This window comes from Petaurus breviceps, unplaced genomic scaffold (genome assembly GCF_028583685.1).
Source record: "Petaurus breviceps papuanus isolate PSGF00001 unplaced genomic scaffold, PetGlider_PUasm1.0 91041, whole genome shotgun sequence".
Classification (NCBI taxonomy): Eukaryota; Metazoa; Chordata; class Mammalia; order Diprotodontia; family Petauridae; genus Petaurus; species Petaurus breviceps.
This window is the reverse complement of record NW_027187400.1, coordinates 38,963,609-38,989,483: the sequence shown is the minus strand read 5'-3', so window position 1 is coordinate 38,989,483 and position 25,875 is coordinate 38,963,609. Positions and strand designations below refer to the sequence as shown.

The 25,875-nt window shown below is 44.0% G+C and overlaps 1 long non-coding RNA gene across 1 annotated transcript; it reads left to right on the top strand.

The window, feature by feature from the left end:
• Positions 1-162: 162 nt before the first annotated feature.
• Positions 163-25,188, top strand: LOC138153884 (uncharacterized). The gene is made up of 3 exons (XR_011166491.1): positions 163-1,218; positions 16,232-16,411; positions 24,008-25,188. It is a non-coding gene; the product is annotated as an uncharacterized lncRNA (long non-coding RNA).
• The last annotated feature ends 687 nt before the right edge of the window (positions 25,189-25,875 follow it).

Below are 25,875 nucleotides of genomic sequence, written 5' to 3'. Positions count from 1 at the left end.
CGAGCCGGGCACCTCCCTCCCTCCCGGCCTCCCTCGACGCTCTAGGCTTCGCGGGCGCCAAGGACACAGTCATCTCGCTGCTCCTTGGGAGGGGGGCGGGCCCGGGAAGGGGGCGGGGCAAGAGGTGGCTATGGCGCAGGCGCGGAGCTTGGCCAAGTCCTGGACCCTGCCGGTGGGGGATTTTGTGTGTCTCTCCGGAATCCCCCAGCCGGCAGTGTCTGGCACAGTCCTTGGGCTCGGCCTTTTCCTTGCCCCTCTGTCTGTTCAGCCAAGTCATCTCTGACATTTAAGTGTTCGCTGTGCTCCCGGCACTGTTCCTCCCGCTGGGGACACTGAGGCACGACCAGCAGCCCTGCCCAGGAAGAACTTGGGGTGGGAGTGGGGGGCATGCACGCACGTACGCACACGCACACGCATGCACGCATATCGGTGGCTATTGTCCTTCATGCTGGGAGAGGACCAACGTGACTTCACCGTGTTGGAGTCAAGGTACAACGTGTCCGCTTGTGGCTGAGCGCACCGATATGGGCTTGGAATGCCCCGCCGCAGGTCGGGCTCAAATAGTCCCTGTGAACATTTGGGCTGGATTCTCGAAATTTGTGCATGCTGCTTTTCTTTTGAACTATTGCCGTTCTGTTTTGCTCATAGAGCACAGATCCTTCTCTGATGTGGGCAGGCCATGCTGAGCGTCCCGTGCCAGTGTCTCGCCTGTCACACAATCACTTCCAAGGTTCCTTAGAGAGACCTTGAGAGTGTCCTTGCACTGCTCCTTCTGACGTTCATGGGAGGACTTGCCACATGTAAATTCTCCATAACAGTCTTTTAGGCAAGCATGTTTGACATTTTGACAATGTGGCTAGCCCGTCAGGGTTGCACTGTTTGCCACAGAGTTTGAATGCTTGGCAGTTCAGCTCAAGAAAGACCTTACCTTAGTAGCTGGTACCTTCTCCTGCCAGGGGGATCTTCAGAATCTTCCTAGGACAATGCAAATGGAAGTGATTCAGTTTCCTGGCATGGCACTGGTAGACTGTCCAGGTTTCACAAGCACACAACAGTGAGGTCAGCACCACGGCTCTGTAGACCTTCAGTCTGGTGTTCAGTCTATCACCTCTTCTCTCCACACTTTCCTTTGGAGCCTCCCAAACACTGAACTAGCTCCAGCTATGTTCCATCAACCTTATTATTAATGTGTACATCCCTGGAAAGTACACTGCCAAGGTAAGGGAATTTATCCACAGCATTTGATCTTTCTCGATTTGCTATAACTCATGGTTCCACATAAGGATGGTGTGGTGCTGGCTGGTGAAGCTGTGTTTTCTTGGTGTTAATTGTTAGGCCAAAATGAGCACAAGCAGCAGAGAATCGATCCATACTTTCTTGCATCTCAGCTTCAGAGGCTGCATTGAGTGCACAATCATCTGTGAACAAAAAATCTTGCACAAACACTTCCTCTACTTTAGTCTTGGCTTGTAGCTTTTTCAAGTTCAATAATTTACCTTCAGTGTGGTAGCAGCCAACAACATTGCTGAAGACATCATATTCTCAGTCTAATGGAAGGAGACAACAAGCAATTACATACAAACAGGCTATAGGAAAATAATTAACAGAGAAGGCATTAGAATTAAGAAAAACTGGGAAAGACTTCCAGTAGAAGCTGAGATATCAGCTGGGACTCGGAAAGAGAAGGAAAGGAGAAGAAGAGAGGGAGCATAGTGTCAGTTGAATGAGGAAGTGAGAAGTTTGCAATGGATAGAGAAGCAAGTGAGAGGCTAGAAAGTGAAAAAAAGAATAGAAAGTGAGGGCAAGCAGTTTTTTTCTAGAAGTTTGTGAAAAGAAGAGAAATAATAGTGGGGCCAGGAGGATGTTATGAAGGTTATTTAAAGATAAGAGGGATATAGCCTTGTTCATATACAGCCTTGAAGGGTTCAATAGATAGGGAGACATTGAGGATGAGTGGGGGGGGGGGGCACTCTGCTGGAGGAGACCTTGGGGATGGGATCATGGGTGTTTGATTTTCTTTTACTCTCTGTCCCTACCTGTGTCACATCTCTGTTTCTATCTCTATTTCTCTTATCTATCCCTAAACTTGTATTTTTCTCTGTCCTTGTGTCTCTTCTTGTCCCTGTCCCTATCTCTGCCCTTGTCCCCATCTCTCCCTGTCTCTTTTCCTTTGCCAGGTTGTATCTCTGTTCTGCAGAAGTCTTTCCCTATTTTCCCCCAACTACTAGTCCCTTCACCTCCAACTCTAGGTACAGTATATATAGGTATAGTAGGTTCTTAATAAATGCTTGTTGACTTGACTTCTTAGGTTATCTTGTATGTACTTTGTATGTATCTTGATTATATATAATAATATATACTATTATATATAATATATATTGAATAATATTGAAACACACTGTCTCCCTGTTAGAATGTAAGCCCTTTGAGGGCAAAGACTTTAATTTTGCTTTGCATTTTCAGTGTTCAGTACAGTTGCTAGAACATACCATGTTTCCCCGATAATAAGACACTGTCCTATTAATTTTTTTGGAAAGAAAAACACCAGAGGGCTTATTTTCAGGGGAGGGCTTATGTTGTCCTGCCTCAGCTCTCCTCCACGGCACTGCTCTCAATGGCGCCAGCAAGCAAATCACTGGGGAAGAACAGGATGACGTGCTCACTGCTGCAGCTCTGATTGGATGCAGCTCGGAGCCGGCGTGCATTTCACCCGGGGAGGGGGGGGACGGTGCATTCAGGGGGTACCGTAATGTAGTGTGTAGCGCAGGGGATCACCTTCACTACAGTAGCAATCTCAATAGGGCTTATTTTCGGGGGAGGGCTTATTTTAGAGGAATCTTACACAGTAAGGGGAGGGCTTATTTTCGGGATAGGTCTTATTATCGGGGAAACACGGTAGTAAAAACTTATAAAAAACTTAATAAATGTTTGTTGATTAATTCATCTGTCCCTATCTAGAACTAGAGAGTTCTATCTCTGCCCCTTATCCCTATTCTTGCCTTCGACTGTATCTTTATCTTCAAGGGTCAGAATTTCTGGGTAATTTAATTATTTCATTAATAATGCCAGCACATTTTTTTAATAAAAGGAAGGTCATTTGGCCATCTCTCTTAGATCAAAGATAATCATGGTGGCAAGCTCATGGCTCATGTACCCTTTTGGGTGGCAATCAACTCTGATTGGTTAACAATTAATGAGAAGTGGACTTTACAAAGAGAAATGGAGTTCACTCCAATGAGGGACTGAGACTGACACTAGAGAGACTATCCCTATACCCAGAACCACCCCCACACACACACACACAGTCTTGGGCAATCTAGACAAAGAATCTATATCCCCCATCCAAGTCTGAGTTAATTGGGTGAAGTAGCAATACCCAGTATGAGGAGACTGCAAATCCTGTCTTTCATCAGGCCTATCCTTGAGATACTGGACAAGAACATAGGACGGGGGGGAAAAGTTCAGGTCTCCCCAGTTTTAATAATTAGCTCAATATGAGAGAAATAGTCATTTCTCTCACTCTTGACCTTTTTTCTCTCAACAACTCCCTGCTCCATGCTTGCAAAATTGATTTTTTTCCTCAATACTTATTTATTTTTAACAATCTTTTTTTAAAAACTTGAGTCCAGATTCTCTTCCTTCTGCCAGCCCCTCTCTTGCCCACTGAGAAAGCAATATAAGAAAAATTGATTTTTTAAACCGAAGTTAGACTTTAAATTTGTTCCTATTGAATTTCATCTTATTATATTTGTCCAAAGTTCTTACCAGTTGAGATCTTAATAATTATTTATTTTTACATTTATTTTTTAATTTTGAGTTTCAAATTCTCTCTTTCCCACTAGTCCCTCCCTCAACCACTGAAAAGACAAGTGGTATAATAATGGGTGGGGTACAGAGACCCTACCCCAAATTGACTACTCGAAGACCTCAAAGTGAAGATAGGAAGTTTAGTAGAATCTCTGGAGAAGTGGGCGGTCTAGTCACCAGAATAATCAATGCCCGGGAAAGGAGGCCGCCATACAGAAGCTAAAGTTGGGTTAAATAAGCAAAAGGGTTACAAACATTAACATAATTATTATTAATGAGGCTCTAATCTTGCTAGATAATATACATAATACATGAGGTCCACTATGCAAGCAAGCTCAGTAACAACTTCAGAATACTGAACCCCCTTCAGTCTTACCCTAGACACATTCTTATCTGGGCTTGAGTGCTCCAAGGCTACAGTCTGTTCCTTAATTGGTCAAATCCGCCTGCTGCTTCCAGCTCCTTTCCATTCTTCATTATTTTTAGTATTATCTAGTTGTTTTTTTCTGGGAACCAGGGACTGAGCTTCTTCAGAAGGCTACTGCCTCAACTTTCCCAAGGCTACTGCCTGTTCCTCCTTATCAGTAGCCTTGTTCAGCAATTCTTGCAGTTCTATAGAAACTTAACCCTTTGTTACCTCTCACGCTACCATTCCTTTCCCCAAACTCTCCAAACTAGAAACACCTCTAATTTGGTCTCAGTAGTTAATCCAATCAATTGTATTAATACTCAGTAGCTCTTACATTACCTTGAAATACACGACTTACACACACACACACACACACACACACACACACACACACACACGGGGAAACAATACTGAACTTAATTACAAAATACAAGGAATAAGAATGGATATATGATATTCAGAATGGGGAAACTTCACTGCAAGTCATCCCACACAATAAGATTGACTATTTTTAACCCAATACTAGGACTTCAGACTTATCACCATTCAATTTCATCTTATTAGATCTGGCCCAAAGTTCTTACTGTTGAGGTTTGGGATTTAGAATTTGCTCAAGACCCCAAAATACCAACACACTGGGTCCTGCCAAATGAATTGACTCAAGCCTTCTCTCAGCCAAAGTAAAACAAAATTAAAGATTCACCATAATGAGAAGATTCTTAAGGAGCCTTAATATTTGTGATGCTTGTGTTGACAAGTGGGTCAGAACAATCTGATACAAACTGAGTCAGAGCTAGACTGAATCTCAGCCCCTTCATAGAGGCAAGATGTATCTTACATACAGAAAGACTGTGGGAGGGATCTAGGTTGGTCTAGAGGAGGGTTTGGGGAGAGTCTTGAGGAGGAGTCTAAGGAGGATCTTTGATGGAGTTGAGGTCAGACTCCAGAAATAGGATTAAGGATGGGAAATAGCTGAAGGCTACCTGGAGATGACAGACAATGGAAGGCTAGGCTAGTTTAAGGGTAACATATTTGGATATAGATATTTTGATTGGATCAAGGGTGGGAAGTAGCTGGCCTATGGAGGGTTAGGCTAGGTTAATAGTAACAGAGATTTGGGCATAGCAATAATGAAAGGCTTATGACCTCAGGCAAATGCCTCATCAAGTGGGAAAATTCAAGGGGGTTCCCAGAGCTTGAACCCCATCATTACCAGGTGAGAACTTTATGGATATTGACTTTATCACTTACAGCTACTCTTCCTAGTTCAAGTGCAAATTTAATCTTTCTCCAAATCATTTATGAAATGGTTAAATAGCACAGGACCAGTCTCTGCCCCTGCCTCTGTACTTGTCCTTGTCTATCCCTACCTCAATCACAGAATACCAGAGCTGGGAGATGGTGGGGTATAGGCTCTGGGAACCCCCTTGAACTCTTTTTGAATCTTCCCACTGGATCTGGCATTCCCTGAAGCCATAAGCCTTCCATTATCACTATGACTGAATCTCTGTTACCTTTAACCTAGCCTAGCCCTTCATTGTCTAATATCTCCAAAGAGAAGTGAGATATCTCCTCCCACCCTTGATCCCATCAAAATCCCATTCTCTTGGTTCCTAGAGTCTGACCTCAGTCCCATCAAGATCCCCCCTGAACCCCTCTTCCCATCATCCCAGACTACTAGAACACCCCTAAATCCCTCCCACAGTCTTGCCTCCATGAAGTGTAATGGGAATGCAAATTTGGAAGATCTTCCCTGCCCCTAGGCTAAAGTGCACCTGAAGCCTGGGGTGGGAGGCTTGTTTTTCAGTAGATACTTTTTGATTGGCCAGTGGGTCCAAAAGGTTGTTACATTCTCTGAGCCAGGAGAAGGCTATATAAGCCCTGATGTGTAGCTTTGTTTGGGGGCTCATTTTGAGAAGTGTTCTGTGATTTGATATGGATTCTGGGAAGCTGTTGTCCTGAGGCCCCCGGCTTTGAAAAACCCAGATGTTGAAACCCAGATGTTGACTGGGTATGGATGTAATGGTTGGACAGTTTGGAAATCTGTCTACTTGATCTGTTTCTGTCTTGATAATTCTGCCTGTATACTTTGAAGTTCAGGGTGCTGACCTTTTTCCCCTGAACAAGGTAAACGATATATGTCTGACTGATTAAAGTAAGCTTGTTAACCCATTTTGAGTTGCTTTCCTTTAACAAAGCAGATCCAAGAACCTGTGCTGGCAGCAAACCCTGAGGATGCTTGGGGTGCTTGCTGCTACATGAAGGCACTCAGATTCTATCTAGCCTGACAAAGGCTCAAGGTTCAATATGGCCTGCTTGAATTAACTATACAAAGGCTTAGGTTCCTTAAGAGTCTTTTAATAAACTTCGTTTTACTTTGGCTGAATGAAGGCTTAGGTCGAATTCATTCAGGCAAGACCCAGCATGTTGGTATTTTGGGGTCCTGAGCACCCCTAAACCCCCAACAGTAGGGACCCAAAATATAATTAATCCAGACGATCTCTATAACATTCTTGAGAAATGGCCATTCATCCCTCCCCAATGAAAGGGAACCCGTGAATTTATGGGTTCCACTTCCAGAGTCAACCCATTCCATTTTGGGGACAATGCTAACAAGTAGGCAGTTTTTCCTTACGTAGAGTCTAAATCTGCCTCCCTGCTCCTGGTTTTACTAACTCTGTTAGTAAGAATGTTGTTCAATAAAGAATAAATTGAATCTTTCTCCATGTAGCCTTTCAGGCAGTTTAAAATAACCATCATTCTGCCTTCCTCCATTCCCAATTTTCCTCAAGGCTAAACTTCCCCTTCAACCATCCCTTCAATGTCACAAAGCTTGGCCTCTCAACTTCTTGTTTCTCCTCCTCCTTCTCCCCTCTCTCATCCCAACTTTGGACACTTTCCAGCTGATTCGTATCCTCCCCAAAGTGTCACACCCAGGACCAAACACAATATTGCAGATTTGGTATGAAGAAGACAGACATAACAGACTTATTATCTCTCTAGAGCTGGACACTATGTTTCTCTTAATTCCATCCAAGAGCTCATTTGAATTTTTAGCAGATCTAAAACTATGAAACATTGGGTTTATCACACAAAAAACCCATGAGAATCAGTAGAGGGGGAATACAAGTTTTCTGAACATTTAGCTTCAGGTTCAATTAAACCAGATCCTACCAAGAACATTTAAAGATGGAACTGGAAGGACAACAGGGGAGGAAATGGACCAGATCATCAACATTTCTATATTTTTATAATAAACTGGTTTTTATCATGGATGAGAGTGGAACCAACAATTTGGATTCATCTTTCATCCCCCAGCATTCCATATGAGGAAGTAGAAATGAGGAAATAAGCTAGATGAAACCAAATGTAGGCTAGGATAGCCACAATGGAAGGTATTGATTTGAATATATCGAATTTGGAGGTGTGGACTCTAAATGATTAAGGAGAAATATCATGGATAGATTTGCTACTAAAAAAGATGGTCAAGAAAGCTTCAGTAACTACCAACATACACATGCCTGTTGTCTTATCTCTGTAAGTTCTTTATGACAGTAGTCTACTTACGGAGCAAAGGCATCCTTGATGAAAATATGCGAGGGACTGTGATTTAGTCCGATCATTCTAGAAACAAATTGGAATTCTGCAAAGGGAGTGATGAAAAATGTCCTTTTGACCCAGATGTTCCCGTGCTGGGTGTATACTCCAAGAAGGTCAAACCACGAATTATGGTCTTAAAATAAACAAAAACATTGACAGCAGTATTCTTTGTAGCAAAGAACTGGAAACAAAGTAGATATCCATCTACCGGGAAAGAACTAAACAAATTTTGGTATGTGAATGTAATGGAATAGTACCGGGCTATGGAAGAAATGATGACTTCAGAGAAGCTTGGGAAGACTTCCATGAAATGATACAAAATAAATTAAGGAGGACCAGAAAAACAATACACATGACAACCACAACAAAGTAAATGGAATAGCAACAACAAAATAATACAAAGCGAATGCTTTGAAATTATAATAAAGTTTAGCTCCAAAGAAGTATCTCTCCACTCTTTCTACTCCTTTACAGAGCTGGAAGACTATGGGCATGGAATACTATGTGTAACATTGAACTTTTTCAAAATGTTGGTTTGTTTTACTGGAATTTTTTTTTCTTTCCTCTTTTAAATTTTTTTATTATAAAGGATGGTTCTCTGGGAATGAAAGGGGGTGGGGATACATTGGAACATAAATATAGGTGGAGTAGTGAATAGAGTGCCAGGCCTGGAGTCAGCAAGACTCATCTCACTGAGTTCAAATATGACTTCAGACATTTACTAGCTTTGTCACCCTGGGCAAGTCACTTAACTCTGTTTCCTCATCTGTAAAATAAGCTAGAGAAGGAAGTGGCAAACTACTCCAATATGTTCACCAAGAAAACCCCAAATGGGTTCACAAAGAGTCAGACTGAAAATGACTACATAACAACAACCAAAGCTCACCAAAAGCTCAAAGGTCATGAAAGCTCAGTTCAATTCAATTCTATTCAACAAACACCTGTGTTCCACTTGAGACATAAAGACAAAAATTAAAAGTCTCTGTTTTTTTTTTTTAAGCAATTGGGGTTAAGTAACTTGCTCAAGGTTACATGGCCAGTTATTTCTGGGTGTGGTGCTAAGTATCTGAGCCCGGAATCGATCCCAGGTCATCCCGACTCTGGGGCCAGTACTCTTACTCACTGCGCTACCTGGCCACCCCAAAAGACTCTGTTCTTAATGAACTTACATTCTATTGGGAAATAAATGGTGTACAAATAAATACAAATTATTTGCGAAATAATTTCAGGAATGGGGTACAGTGGGAGTCTACCAATTAGATAATAGTTGAGCTGAACCTTGAATTGAGCTAAGGCTTCCAAGAGGTAGCCATGAAGAGAGAGAGAGTATGTGGTTGTTTTTTGTCCTTTGTTCTTGAAGAGGACCATGACATCAGGGAGGTGATGTTGTGACATACAAGTGAATTGGGATAGAATGAAAGACAAAAACCACCTCTGAGTAGAAAATAGAAGCTGAAGCTGCCTTAGATTTTCACAAAACTGATGGCCCTGAGTGATGTTTGAAATGTTGGGGTGATTAAGGGTAAGTGAAACATTCCATACCTTTCTCTCTCTCTTTTTTTTTTTTGGTTTTTGAGAAAAAAGAAATGTGGGGAATGTGATCAATGCTTAACATAAATTAGAGCGAGGCTGTTTACTGAAGGAACCCAGTTCTGAACCAGGAAGAATAATTAAATAGACCTTCCCCATACCCTGTCTGAGAGGTGATAAACCTCAGAGCCGAGGTCTCAAAGAGCCCAGTAGCACTCATCCATGCCTGAGTCAGGAAGTGGCAGAGACTATAGCTACCCACCGAAAAGGAAACCCAAGGAATCCAGCAGAGATTCTATACCCTGCAAGTAGCCAGCCCACCTGAGCAGTGGAGAGAGTCATCCAACAAAGCCATTCATGCCTCATCATGCAATGAGCCTCGAGAGAAAAAGGGCATCAAAGCTTTTTCCCCTTTCATTTCTAAGGTTGTGAGCTGCCTTGGCCCCACATATGTCACTGAATTTAGCCGACTTCTCCCTATCCCTGTAACTTTGTTACAGAGTGTGCCCCAGATCAAAGGTGAGGGTGGGGAATGCTTTGAAACTATGATTCTTGCTCTGCCATTTGAGTAAATACTTTTTTCTAAGAGCATCTTGAGACTACTGGCTGATTATGAATAAGAAGCACACCTGTCGGGGGCCTGTAAACTACAGTGTTAAGAGCTGTCCCTTATAGGGTAACCCCTCTTGGGACTTAAGTGTGAATGTGAGTGCAAGTTGATGGATCTTTTCAACTATCATGGTACAAACAAAACCACACTCTGGTTAGCAGGTGGCTTGTTCAAAGTTTATTTCTCACAGCCATGCAGTATGGGAATTTTAGGCAGAATTCCAAACCAATCATGGCCATTCTAGTGATAAATGTTATTATTGTATATGTGTGTATACATACACACACATTTATAATACACATACATATAATATACATGTAGTATATTGTATAAGTGTACAATTACTAAATCCTAGGATCCACATCATGGCTTTAGGGAGATGGGGAGGGGACAAAGAGCTCAAAGATACATGCAACATTCTTATCAGGTGAACTGGAAAGCTGAGAAGAGGAGTTTGGGACAACATTAAATAATATGATTGCCTGACAGAGATAAGAACATATTCCAGATTGGGCAAATGGAAGAGACAAAGTTATTTGTTTCTAGGAAATAAGGTCCCATCGCTTACAAAACAACATCTATGACAATCCAAGAAAGAGAGAGTCAGTAACTTTGGGTATCTGAGAAAACAATAGATTCTTTGTTTGGAGGTTCAACTGCCCTTTCTTATTCCTAACAGAGAAAACACATTTATACTTTGAGATATGCTACCATCAGCATCTAGAAAGAACATAAAACAATAAAATGGAAAAGCAGGTGAGGCAGGTTATAATTACAAGCAAATAATTCTTTTCTCTCTGCAAGTCTTTTTAACATTTTATGGTAGGGATGGGCATTTTTTTTTTAAACAAACGCCTCCCAAAGTATATCAACACCACTGGAGGAAATGAGAACGTACATGGACATTGACCAGGGACTCCATGAATTTGTGTTGCACTTGTGGTCCCTTAGGACCCTAGGGTCTTTGTCTTCCTTTTTTTTAATTTAGCATTTTATAAATGATGCCCTTTTCTCTTTTTGTAACATTGTGCGTTCCCAATAATCCTCTCTTGATAAAACCTTCCCTTCTATTAAAAAAAAATACATAAACAAATCAACATACTAAACACAGCTAAAAATGTATGCCTTATTCAGTATTCATAGCCCACCACCTTTCTTGCCAAAAGTTCTTTGTTGGGTAGTTTTTCAGTCATGTCCAACTCTTCATGACCCCATTTAGGGTTTTCTTGGCAAAGAAACTGGAGTAGTTTTGCCATTTCTTTCTTGGGCTCATATTACAGATGAGGAAACTGAGGCAGATAGGATTAAGTGACTTGCTCAGAGTCACACAGATAGTAAGTATCTGAGGACAGATTTGAAACTTTGAAATTTGAATCTTCCTGACACCAGGTCCAGCATTCTATATCTATTACATCACTTAGAAGCAAGAGGCGTATTTCGCCATCAGTTCCTTGGGATTATGAGAGGTCACTCCATTGATCAGAGTTCTTTTATTTTCTTTTCTGTTTGTGTGCTTACTGTATAGATTGTTCTGACTTCACTCCATTCACTCTACCTTGGTCTGTCTCTAGATTCCTTTCACAGCAATTGCTGTCTGGCCACAACCTTCTCGTTTTCTATTGGGGAAGTTGATCCTCTTGAACCCAAGTATGGTACGTCACAATTACCTCTGTTAATTTTCATCTTATTAGATTCAACTCTGCTGCTCTAAGAGCCTGTTGGGGTCTTTGGGGATCCTCTTCCTGCAGTCCAGAGAGTTAACTGTCTCTACCAGTTTCACTTCAACTACACTTTGGATAAGCCAGATCCTCTTCCTTTATCTCATAAAATATTAATAAACATTGGTATTTATTGATAAAAATATGACAAAAATATTGACAATATGATAAAATGTTGATAAATATGACAAAAATATGGATAATATGACAAAATATTGATAACAGGATAAAATATTGGTAATATAAAATATGGATAATATGATAAAATATTGATAAATATGATGAAGTATTGATAATATGGGGAAATATTAGTAACATAAAAAAATGGATAGTATGATAGAATATTGATAAATATGGCACCCCACGAGACCAGTGACAGAACAGGTGTACTTTACGCCAAACTGACAGGGGCCCATTGATAAACTAGTCTTTGCTTCTGGCTCCAGGGATAGTTCAGTATCCAATTGTTTGACTGTCCACAAGATGGGAGAATGGAAGAGGCAGATTCTGTTCAAGATAGGGTTAGAGTTTGGGGTTACGGTTAGGTTTGGCTAGCATTTAATAATAACATAATAGCTAGCATCCATATAGCACTTTAAGGTTCCTAAGTGCTTTCCAAATATTATTTCATTTTATCCTCATAACCAGCCCTGGGAGGTAAGTATTATTATTATTATCTTCATTTTACAGATAGGGAAACAGAAGCAAACGGAGTGACGTGTTCAGGCTCACACAGCTAAGAGCCTGTTGGGATCTTTTTGGATCCTCCTTCTGTAGTCCAGAGGGTTAACTGTCCTCTCCTTACTTTGTTTCAACTGCACATTGGATAATGTGCATGTCTGAGGTTGGATTTGAACTCAGGTCTTCCTGATTCCAGGGTCTCTGCTCTATTCATGGAGACGCCTAGTCTCCTCTAGGTGAAGTGGATAAATTTCTTCACCACGCTGCACCTCAGTTTCCTTTTCTATGAAATGAGGAAGATTGATTGTATGATCCCATGAGCTCTGAGGTCCTGGTGTAATCTAGAAAGAGCTGATGTTCACTTAAGACACTAGAGGGCACGGTGGAGTCATCAACGGGTCAAGCTATATCCAAATCTTCCATTTCTATATTGGACTCCCTCATTCAGTGGATGCCTGCTTCCTCCTTCCTCTGTTCTTGTATTTCCCCAAGAACCTAGACTGCCCTTGCTGAAGAGGTGGGGGTGTCCCTGCCATTACTCCCACCCCTAAAAAAGGCTACATCTCAGGATGGGCTATGTCCAAGACCTCATGAAAAGAAGTCCATGTATCTGGATCCCAGACCCAGCCTTGCCACTGAGTGAATGTGAGACCTTGGCATGTCATTCCCCTTCTCTGGGCTTCAGTTTCCCCCTCTCTACCTATGCATGTGGTCAAAAGAAGAGAAATGAGGATCTTCTCAAGGTCTCTCTTAATAACTTTGGAATTGGGGCAGCTAGGTGGCACAGTGAATAGAGCACCGGCCCTGGAGTCAGGAGGACCTGAGTTCAAATCCATCCTCAAGACACTTAACACATTTACTAGCCATGTGACCTCGGGCAAGTCACTTAACTCCAATTGCCCTGCTTCCCCCTCCAAAAAGCAAAAAAAAAAAACTTTGGTATTGATCCACAGAATTAAAGTAGCTCAAAAGAAACACAAGATGTGCAAATTTGGAGAATCCATCCCAGATGTTCACATGGACTATTTGTGCCTGACCTGTGGGAGAGCATTCTGAGCTTGTACTGGTCTGATCAGTCATAGTCAGACCCACTGAAATTTGACCCCAACATGGTGATGCCATTCGGGTTCTCTTTGAGAAGGAAGAACAACCATACTCCTTTCCTTCCTTCCTTGTTTTCTTTCTCCTTCCTTCCTTCCCTCTCTCCTTCCTTTCCTTTTTTCTTCTCTGCTTACTCACTCTCTCCTTCCCTCCCTCCCTGCTTCCCTCCCTCTTCTCCTCCTTTGTTCCTTCCTCCCTTCCTCCTTTCCTTTCTTCTTTCCTCACTCCCTCTCTCCTTCTCTCCCTTTCTCCTTCTCTTCTTTCTTCCCTTCCTTGTTTCCAAGGTTCATTTGCACAGGGAAGACAAATGACTTCACTCTTTCAGTCAACAGACACTTTCAGAGCACTATCATTGGGGTAGCTAGTTACTGAGGAGGAGCCTGAGTCCTGTGAGAGCTGGCCCCTGCCTTCAGGGAGCTCCCATTCTAGTGGCTGGGGGATGAGATGGGGACACTCATAAACAGTCAATAATAACATCAGCCGGCACCTCTAGGATGCTTTAAGGACTGCAAAGTGCTTTATAGAAAATATCTCATTTGAAACTCCACAACACCCCCTGTGAGGTGAGTGGGACAGTAATCCCCATTTTACAGATTAGCAAGCTAAGGTTCTGAGAGATCAAATGACTTCTCCATGTGCACTTTCTTTTTTTGTCTTTTTGGAGGGGACAAGGCAGGACAATTGGGTTTAAGTGACTTGCCTAAAGTCACACAGTTAAGTGTGTCTGAGGTGGGGTTTGAACTCAGGTCCTCCTGACTCCAGGGCCAGTGTTCTATTCACTGCACCACCTAGCTGCCCCTCCATGATCACTTTCAAGCCACCAGCTCCAAACTATGTCACTTCTATCCTGGCCAACTTGGAACCAGAACTTTGGACTCTACCCCTGGAACCACCCCAGGTTCTGATAGGTGAGCTTTTATCTTATCTTCCTGCCATCTTCTCCCACCCCCTCCCACATACACTTGTGTTCTCTTCCCCCATTAGAATGCAATTATCTAGCCAGCAAACAAATATTTATTAAGCCCCTACCATGTGCCAGGTGGACAGCTAGGTAGCACAGTGGATAAAATGCTGAACCCGGGGTCAGGAAGACCAAATTCAAATCTGACCTCAGACCCTCGCTGTGGGACCCTGGGCAAGTCATTTTACCCTGTTTGCCTTAGTTTCCTCATCTGTAAAGTGAGCTGGAAAAAGAAATGGGCAGACTATTCCAGTATCTTAGCCAAGAAAACCTCAAATGGAGTCATAAAAAGTTGGGCACAATGGAAAACAGCTGAAGAGCAACAAAATATGGGCAGACACTGTGCTCAGTGCTGGGGATGGTCTCCCCTGCTCTCAAGCTCACAGTCTAGTGGAGGAATCAGAACGGGCACACCTCTATTCGAACAAGACACACCGAGAAGGAGGAATAATGGGGGGGGGGGCAGCCGAATGAAGAGGGATCAGGAAGGTGGGATTTTAGGAAGGCAGGCGGCAGAGAGGAGGAGGAAGAGTATGCCAGGCATGGGGGCGGCCAGTAAAAATGCTGGGAACTGGGAGATGCATGTTGTTTGTGAAATATCACGGTGGCTGGTGGTGTACATACTTGAAGAGTCTATGGGGGGGGGTGTAAGATAAGAACAAAAGGTCATTGGATCAGGCGATTAAGAGATCATGATTAACTTCGGCAAGAGCAGTGAGGGCAGGCACTGTTTGACTTGTGCTTACATTCCAGCACTTAACACAGGGCCTGCAAGCATACATTAGGCGCCTAATAAATGTTCTACCTATCTTCCTCATCTATGATCACACAGCCAGTTAGCATCTAGGCTCAGATCCGAATTTCAGTCTCTCTCACTCCCTGGGTCCAGTCTTCTTTCTATTGTTTCAGGTTCTTTCTCATCCCTTTCTGCTATAGAAATGGCCATGTGAGGCCATACATATGGATGAGGAAGCAAGATCCTTCAGGACCCTGGGAGGGTTCATCCCCATTTCTGAAGGTAAGTAGAGAATATGACCCAGTTAAGTAGGAAGCTGCCCTAACATAACCAAATACTAGGACTCCCCTTCTCTTTACTTTGGCCCTTATTCCTTTGGGCATGGTCTAGGGCAGCGGCCTGAGGACCTAGAAGGCTACATATAGCCTCGAGCCTGCAGGTTCCCCAGCCCTGCCCTAGGGGTTATAAAATGTAGAAGGATCATCATATATCACACATCACCCTGGCTTAACTTTGGGTCTTATCTCTCCCCAGTCATGAAACATACTATGGAAAACTCTCCAAATATCACTTTTCTTGTGTTTACATTAAGACTTTTCACTCTCTAAGGTGTAGCTTAGGGATATCTTCTTCAAAGGGATAGAAAGATAATAGAACATGGTATTAAAACTTCATGATTGGTTACCTGCCAGTGGGGTGACAGGATCGACCATCTAGTGGGTGCTACAGCCCCCATCAGTGACATGCACTATTTTTCTCAAAGAGCCGTCACTGGCCTCCCACTCCCATGAGTTCTTCTCATATAATCAAGCAAGACCTAGGGGGAGTTGGGTAACCCATTGGTGAGTTAGGGGGGTGTCTACACAAAGGGTGTGAAGACTCCCCCTGGTGGAATAGGTGGATGAGAACAATTTGTTCCAACGGCCATGAAGGTGGCTGAAGAAGGAGCTGTGGTGTGCACATCTCAAGCCATCATTAGTCATCTTGACATTGTCCTGCCATTGGACTTCTGTGACTCTGGAAGAGAGAGTAAGGCTGGAGACTTTGTGCAACTCTGCCTCTCTTAAATCCAATTCAGGTGCAACACAAGAAGTCACTCGTGATGTCCCTGATCCTCTTGGGAAACAGAGGACAAACAGCAGCAACGAAGGCGAGATAGGTGATACAGCAGGCAGCTAGGCGGCACACCTAGGCTGGTGACTCAGGAATACCTGAATTGGAATCCAGCCTCAGATGCTTGCTAGCTGTGTGACCTCGGGTAAGTCACTTACCCTCTGTGTGCCTCAGTTGTCGATTGAAGATTATTGTTAATGACACCTAACCTCCCAGCATTGTTGTAAGAATCAAATGAGATCATATTTAAGGACCAGGCACTTAGCCTAGCGACTGGCACATAGTTGGCGTTATAAAAATGCTATTATTATTAAGGGAGTACCAGACCCGTATTTGATCATGAGATCCAATTGTTATCAAGGTAAGCATTTACAGCTCAGAAATTGACAAAATGCTACAAACCAAGGTTCGATTTGTTTGCCTGGTTGGTCAATTGTCTAGATTTAAGGAAATGATGGAGAAAAATATTAGGAGTGTAAATTCCGTTGTAACTTTGGGGACACACTGTATATAGTCTTTGAACCCAGCTGTTCCCAAGTGTTCAGTGACCCCTTGATTCCACCAGGATACCTCTCAAAGTAAAATGAAGAATAGCATTTAAGCTGATACCTGTCAGCCCTGACAGGTAGATGTGGATGGGGAGAGGGCATTCCTGGATGCAGGCCTGACATGAGCAAAGGGCTAGGGAGTGACTTTGTACCATGCTAGATTTAGCCTCAAAACACCTTGGGTCAAATGCCAACTTGGCCACTCACTTCCTGTGTGACCTTGGCACAACTTTGTTGCCATCTGAGGCTCCTTCTTGCTGCCAGTCTGATCCACACTGTTCATTCAGGAGAGAAATTCCCAAGGTCCATTTACTCTGCTGCTGACCAGAGAGTTTTGGAATGTCTCACCATGTCACAGGCAGGACAGGAGTCCAGGGTTAGGAACAGCCCAGGACACAGTCCTTTCTCCTGTTCCTCCAGGTGGAAAACAAGGCTGAGCGCCTGGTCATACAGCTGGCATGTTCCTACAGCTCTAATGACAGGCCATTACGAAAGCCATCCTCATAAAACCAGTCTGTGTTTCCCCTGGATGGGCTCTTTCCTGAGTCAATGAATAGCCCCATTATAAATTATAACTTGCTCTGCAGAGCCCACATTCAGAATTGTTTTCAGTTCTCACAGTCCTGCCCAGAGGTCAGGGGGCAGCTGAAGCCTCGGTAAGCACCTCACACTCAAAGGGGATTGGTTACTGCTGGGGTCCCTCCTTTTCTAACAGGCTGACCTGGACACAGAGAGAGACCTGGTCATGGACAATAGGTCTGAGCCTGGGGGGGAGGCTTGTACACTGGGGAAAATCTGGTTGCTGGGGGAGAGTCCCAACTAGGGGAAATCTGTCCACCAAGGGAGGCTGGAACTTTAGGAGAGAAGCCTGGCCACTCAGAATGCCTGGAACATGGGGAAGATCTGGACACTGGGTCTGGAAACTGGGCAAGGCTTGGCCACCGGAGGAAGTGTAAACACTAAGACCTGGTCACTGAGGGAAGCCTGGACACCGAGGGAGGCCTGGACCCTGGGGGGAGGGGCCTGGACACTGGGTGAAAGCCTTGGCCATTCAGGAAGCCTGGACCCTTCCTGGGGAAAATGTAGACACTGTGATTGGCCACTGGGCAAGGTTTGGCCACTGGAGGGGGCCTGGACCCTGGGGAAGGCCTGGGTGCTGGGAGAAGTCTGACACTACAGGGGGCTAGTAGTAAAGAGTGGTTAGGGTGAGTACACTGCAGTATTGAATTAGTGACAAGATTAGGACAATTTACACAGTGACCACAGTGATGGGAAGGTAAAAACCCCACTGAAAGATTCTAGAACATTGATGAGTATGATGACCTTTCAAAGTCCAGATAGAGGTGAGACAGGTCCATCTTCTCTGGACGGAACGATGGTGAACGAGGGGCCCAAAATGAGGCCTATGTTGTCAAAGCCAGCAGGTGCACTGGTCTGTTTCATTGAGCTGTATCTTTATAAGGGAAGGTTCACTTGGGGGTGGCCAGGTGGCTCAGCGAGTAAGAGCACCAGCTCCAGTGTCGGGATGACCTGGATCAAATCTGGGCTCAGATACTTACCACCACACCCAGAAATAACTGGCTGTGTAACCTTGAGCAAGTTACTTAACCCCGATTGCTTACAAAAAAAAAAAAAATAAGGGAAGCTTCAATTGGGAGAAGGGGGGAAGCATTGGCAACTTATAGCAATGTTTTTTTTAAGTATCAATAAAACTTTTTTATTTAAAGAATGCTAAGTTTGGAGTCAGGAAAGACCTATTAAATATATCAAATATTGCTCTGATGCTTACTGTGGGGCTATGGGAACATCATAGAATCGTTTTGAACTTTGGCCTCTTTGTCTGTTAAGTGGGTATAATCCATGGCACAGAATCTAAGTTCTGCTTTTAATTTTAATTTTTAATTTAAATTTAATTTTTAAAAAATAACAAGCATTTGTTTCCTTTTCCTTCTACCCCATCCCCACTGGAAAAAGAAAAAAAACACGTGCATAGTCAAAACAAATTCCCACATTGTACATATACACAAATGTCTGTCTTATTCTGCCTTTGGGATCCATCATTTCTCTGTCAGAAGGTAGGTAGCAAAATTCATCATCAGTCCTCTGGACTCTTGGTCTTCCTAGCAAGTCTTTCAGAGTTGTTCAGTTTTGCAACATTGTTGCAACTGCATAAATTGTTCTGGCTCTGCTCCCTCCATTCTGCATCTGTTCATACAAATCTTTCCAGGTTTCTCTAAAACCATCTTCTTCATCTTTTCTTACAGTGAGATAGTATTCCATCATTTTCATATACCATAACTTGCTCCGCCATTCCCCAATTGACCAGCATTCTCTTTGTTTCCAGTTCTTTGCCACCAATTTTAAAAAGAGCTACTGCAAATATCTTTGTAGATATGAGTCTTCTGTCTCTTTCTTTGGTCTCTTTGGCAGTATGGGTAGTAGTGTTCTAGAGCCCGTTTGAACTGTCAAGGAGCTGATTGTTAAATCTTCATTGTGAGTATTTGCATGTAGGAAATTGGCAAATGCTACAGATCAAGACGATTTATTATTTTGTTAATTGTCTAGATTTAAGAAAATGATTGAGAGAACAATAAAGCAGATAAAATTTAAAAGTGTGTCCTATGTACATTCCACCACTACCCCCAAACTGTTTGTTAAACATTAACCAGCACATCCTTGATTCAATAATACTAGTAGTGTTATCACTGGGTCAAAGGGTATGCTCAGTATAATGTTGGTTTGGGGGGGGGATTGCTTTTTGGAGGGCAATTGGGGTTAAGTAACTTGCCCAAGGTCATACAGCTAGTTTTTTGGGTGTGTGTGTTAAGTGTCTAAGGCCGGATCCAAACTCAGGTCCTTCTGACTCCAGGGCCGGCACTCTACTCACTGCGCCACCTAGCCGCCCCATCAGTATAATAGTTTTGGGGGTCATAGTTTAATCTTAAGGGTTTCCCCCTAAGTAAATAAGACTAATGCCCCCACCCAAGATTTCAACTAGGAAAATCAGAATTTGGTTCAGTATCACCACAAAAATAGGAAAAGGGCCATAGGTTCCTATGTGAGCACTGTGTCTAATAAGATTCTGATTGTGGGATAGATTTTATTTAACTTAATCAAAATCAATGCAAAGAGCTCACATGTGAGTCCATGAACAATGAAGACAACTTTCCTCCTCCAATGAGCCCCATATGTCCCAGGGACCTATTTAATCTTCTCGACCTATATATAATCTTCTCGACCTTCGATAGGGGAAGGGAAAGGAGATGACCCCCACAAAGAGAAAAAAAACTCAGCGTTTAGTCTAAAGAGTCACGCAGTCCACCCTCTTCAGTCTTTTTCTGAGGGGGCCCTCTTCAGTCTTCTAGACCTATAGTATAGGAGCCCAGTTGAGGTTCCTACCACAAAAAGAAAGCATCCAGGACCAATAGAAACTTACACAGAGCAACCCATCACTGCCTCACCTTGAGGTTAGCACTGATACCTCCAAAGCAGGATGAAAAGAAAGAAGGAAACAAGTATTCATTAATATCCTTTATAAATATCTGTACAAATACCATGTGCACTTTACAAATATCATCTTATTTGATCCACACAACAACCCTGGGAGGTAGCTCCATTTTACACTAAAGGAAGCTGAGGCAGGCAGCAATTAAGTGACTAGCCCAGGGTCCTAAAGCTAGTAAGGCTGGATTTGAACTCAGGTCTTCCTGACCTCTGATCTCGTGCTCTACCTATTGAACATCTGGCTGCCTGTAGCTGAGATGGAGAAGGGATACAGCCCAAGATGTCAGTGACCTTTAGCAGTAGCAGGAGAAAGGAGTTTTTGATAGTGTCCAGGGAAGATACTTCAATGACCTGACGCAGGGTTCCATTGCATTCTTTCTAGGACTCCTGGGTCCATGTTTCCAGGCTGCTCACTTCCTTGGGAATCAAAGCCCCTCTGGGTGCTTTATAGAAAAAGGAGGGGTACTCCCTCCCCGACTCTGGCCAGTCTAATTGGTTTCTAACCCCTGATGTCACAGGCACCATTCAGATGGGGAAGGGGGAGCAAAGAGAGGGAGGAGAGAGACCAGAAAAAGGAGAAGGCAGGAGAAAGAGAGCACCAGGCAGGAGGAAGGGGCAATATGCCCTGCCCTTAGTACAGAGAACCTGGCACTCACAGTGTCCTGTGCACTAAGACACACCCATCCGACTCCCAGTATGACAAACACAGTTCAGATGGTGGAGCACACAGTCCAACACAGCTGAACACACACTCACTCCAACAAATACAACCAGAGTGAGCCAATCCAGTGCACAGATGATCCCCACCTCCACCCACTCTCAGTTCGGTGCCCAGCCCCTCCTGTCCCAGCCTGGGAAGCTGGAGGAGGAGCCTGCTGATAATCCACAAGGTGGGTAAACACATAATTGAAAGTTTGTGGTAGCTCCATGATGGCCCCTCCAGGAGTTATTACAGACCCTAAATAAATGACATAAACTTTTTAATGACTAGGTTGGAGAAACCGTCTGTCTATTAAACAGAAAAGGAAAAACTAAATCAGAGAAACCAGATGTTTTCTGAGATAAAGTGAAGGACCTGGAATCAAGAAGTCCTGAGTTCAAATCCTACCTCAGATACTTACTAGCTAAGTTGACCCTGGGCGAGTCATTTATCTTTTGTCTGCCTCAGTTTTCTCATCTGAAAGATGGCAATAATAGCAGCACCTACCTCCCAGGACTGTTATGGGGATCAGATGAGGTCATGTTTGTAAAAGTGCTTAGCACAGTAGGCACTTCATAACAATGCTTATTCTTTATTCCATTTCTGCACAGCAGGGAGCCAGACACAACAAACAGATGTTGTGGAAAGAAAGCTCCATAGAAGGAGAAACTGGAGCCCCAAAGGGAATGGGCCCTGCCCTAGGGGCTTGACAAGTAGAGGCTGGCTGACCACACTTCCATCAGGGACATGATGGAGGGCAATGACCATCAGCCGTGAGATGGGCGACTTGGCCATGAGGTCACCTCCTATGCTGAGATCCTGGGATTCTGCCAGCTCTCAGATTCAATTCAGTATTATGAAACAAGCATATATTAAGCTCCTACTGTGTGCCAGGCAATAGGCAAGGGGGGGGATGTGGGGAGAACACAAAACCAAGGATGATTACCAAATCTGTCACTACTGGCTTTGGAATGCAGCCAGACTGACAAACACAGACACAGGCAAACACCACCATCATGCACAGTCAGACATGGACAGTCAGTCAGTCTAACATGCAACTGATTAAATTGAATCAGATTCCCACAGTCAGACTCTTAGGGTCAGAAAAGAGGGTCTGACAACCAAATGAGGCTTCCACAGCCAGGTGCACAAATGGAGGGAGGCACCCAGCAAGGCAAGCACGGCCAAAGCCACAACCCAAGAGAATGAATCAGACTCCCAGGTGGAGGAACACAGCCCAACACACCATCAGAATCCCCAGCAGACCAACAGGGCTGGATGACACAATCAGATCCACACAGCTAGACACACATAGTCTGACACAACACCACACTCCCAAGGTCACACAAACGTGGTCATCTTCCATAAGCTGGATCACACAGCCAGCCCCCAAAGCTCACCTGCTGGGCTTCCAGCCAGACTCACACAGACAGACACAACTGAATACACGCAGTCCATCAAACAGGACAATCCAGCGCACAGATGATCCCCAACCCTGCCCTGTCATATTTGGTGTTCATCCCAGGCTAAAGGAGGTACCCACTAGTAATCCACAACACAATTCATAAACATGGAATTGAAAGTTACTGTAACTTCATGATGGTTACTCCAGGAGAAGACTTTAGAGGCTACTGAGGCCAACCCCCTCATTTCGTAAATGAGGAAACTGAGGCAGAAAGAGGTTAATTGACCTGTTCAGAGTCCTATAACTAGTGTCTGAAGCAATATTTGAACTCAGGTCTTCCTGACTCAGGACTCAGATCTCTATCCACTGGGCCAACCACCTAGTCCTCTATCCAAGACAGGGATCTGGATGTGAATAGGCCAGCAAGTTATGAGAAGTCTTTGGAGAACCAGTGGCCAGATCACCCATCTTCTCACAAAGTAGACAGTCTCGAGGCAGGGAAGGATTTCCATCTGGAAGTGCCCCAGAACATCCCAAGTCCTCATCCTCTCCTGATGAGGCTCTAGAATGCTGCCCCACCCGCTTGTAGCTACCGGGGAAGTCCAGCCCACTCCTCTTGATTAGGGCCACTAAGCCCCTGGGAATCTTCCTTCCTCCTCCACTCCCGGCTATTGACATTCTTCTCTCCTCTCCTTCCCCTCCTTGTGTGAATGTGGAAATCTTGGACATCTCTCTTCTCCTCCTCCAGGCCACCCCACCCACCTGCCAAGCCACCCAGGAAGCATCTCAAAATTGTCCTTTCTCTTTCTCAACTCCTCCCATCACAGGACCCGACAGGGCATTGACGACAGGGTTATGTAAGGGGCACATTAGGAGTCAGTGAGTGGAGGCATGTCTGGCTTCAGGTGACTGCATGTCGATCAGCTTTGGGGTTGTTTCATACACACACACGTGTGTGTGTGTGTGTGTGTGTGTAAGGTTCACAGGGTCATGGCAGAGTAATTCACAGTGTGGTAGAGTAAATAGAGCCTTGGATTTGGGCTCTACCCATCTAAGAAAACTTGGATTCAAGTGCCACCTCAGACAGTAACTAGCTGTGTGACCCAGGGTAAATCACTTAACCTCTCTGAGGGTCCATGGTAAAATGCGGGTGATAATAACACTTGTCCTTCCCAGTTGATGAGAGGGTCTGTTGACATCCCTGCCAGAGAAACACTGTGGTAAGTGAATAGTTAGTCCATCTATGAGCATTTACTAAGTCCCTTCTGCACTAATTGCTAAGGATAGAGAGTAAGAATCCAGAAGACCTGGGATTAAGTCCCACTTCAGTGAAAGTAGAAACACTTTTGTTTTGTCTTTTCAACACCAGAATTCAATACCATGTCTTGATGGTAGCCAATTCCCTACACTTTACCCTTGTCTATACCATGCATGTACAGTTATTCCCACGTGCTCTCCTCCATCAGACTTTAAGTTCCATGAGGGTTCCTTTGTCTTTCTTTGTATACTCTATGATTAGTACAGTGCCTGACAACAGTAGGCACTTAATAAATGATAGTCAACTATTTTCATCCTATTTTACAGATGAAATCTCAGAGAAGTCAAGTAACTTTGTAAGCAGTCATACAGCAAGAATGACAACACATTGCAAACAAATAAATGGCTGTTGAATTGAATTGAATGTCTCCAATTGGTAACGTTCCTGACATGAGATCTAACTGTACTGTCCTCATCCTCACCATCACCATTATCTTCCTCCTCCTCAATTGCTCGTGAATCAGAGAAAATTGAGGGAGAAACATCACAGGACAAAACGTTCCCCCATCTGTCCATCCCTTAGCCCTTCAGCCATCCCCTGGACCTTCATCTCTCCGGCTTCCCCCACCTCATGTCTGCCTACTTCATCCAACTCCACCGTGAGACCTTCAGGTTTTCTGGAAGTGGGGCCAGTGTGACAATGGGATGTCTGTCTGCTGAGCCAAAGGAGAGGGATGTAAAGAGTGTCCCTGGCTGGTCAGGGCTAGGCCGGGCTGGTCAAGGGGAGCTGAACCTATGAACGAAGGTTTGGGCTAGGCTCTGCGTCGGAGTGGGGCCAGTGGCCCTGCTGGCCAAGGGGAGCAAATGCTCCATGTCAGGCCCCATCTTCTCTCTTCACAACACCTTGACAGCTATGGGAATGGGGAGGGGAGGCAGTGTCCCTATACTGCAGTCCGTACCTTGCCTAGGTTTCCACCCTTCCACTCCCACCAGCTGCCTCATTTTATTCCTCCCAGCTGAAAGGCTAGAGACCATCAGATTCTGGATTTGGAATTGGAAGAGACATCAAACACCATTAAGTTCAAACCCACCTCTTCCCATTTTGCTGATGAGGAAACTAAGGACCAAAAAGAGGAAGTGTCCAAATGTCAGTGAGTCATGTTCCAGGTCACACAATGAGTCAGCAGCAGTAACAGGTGACAAAATCAAATGGATTCCAAATCTGTACTGCCTGTCCCTCTAAAGCAGAGAGATCTTCTGCAGATCTCTCTGGTCTCCCCTCCACCAACTGTTAGTATCTTTTCTCCCTTCCCCCCTCCAAGGTTACCTTGTACTCTTTTGTATGTATTTTGTAAATGCTTATGGATGTTGTTAGAATGCAACAACTCCCCTGTTAGAATGTAAGTTCCTTGAGGTCAGGGACTGATGCCACTTTCATCTTTTTGTCCACAGTACCCAGCACAGTGCCTGCCACACAGAATTTAATAAAAGTCAAAAGATTAATTGATCAGTATTTTCTTTCTTTCCAATTTTTTTTAGGCATTTGGGGTTAAGTGACTTGTCCAGGGTCACACAGCTAGTGAGTGTCTGAGGCTGGATTTGAATTCAGGTCCTCCTGACTCCAGGGTGGTATTCTTTCCACTGTACCACCTAGCTACTGATTAGCTTTTCCTTAAAGTAGAACTGCAAACTAAGTTCCTGGGAATCTTATGTCCCAAGTCTGTTTCCCGCCACCTTCTTAGGTACCTACATCAGATCAGAGATGAGGAAGATACTGTACTCCTTCCCACCCCACATACCCATAACTGACTGAATGCCAGAAAGACTTACTAAGCCCTGAAATATCTAGCACTTTTCTCCTTTGGCCACATTTCCTAGTGATTGGTACCAGACCTGGTCACCCAGGCCCTAGGTCAGTCCTAAGATTCCTGTAGCCATCACTATGTGAGCAATGTAGAGGAATGACCTGTCTACTCTGTTCATTCTGTGAGCCCTGTACATTCTGTCCCCTCGAGGGACTCCCTAGCTCTCATGTAGCACAGAACTGGGAATAGTCAATAAGTCAGTCAACAAACAGTCAGGTACTGTACTAAGCCCTGGAGATACAAAGAGAAACAAACAAAAAAAAACAAAAAATAAAAAAGTCACTGTTCCCTGCTCTTAAGAAGCTCACAGAAAGAGACCACATGAGAGTG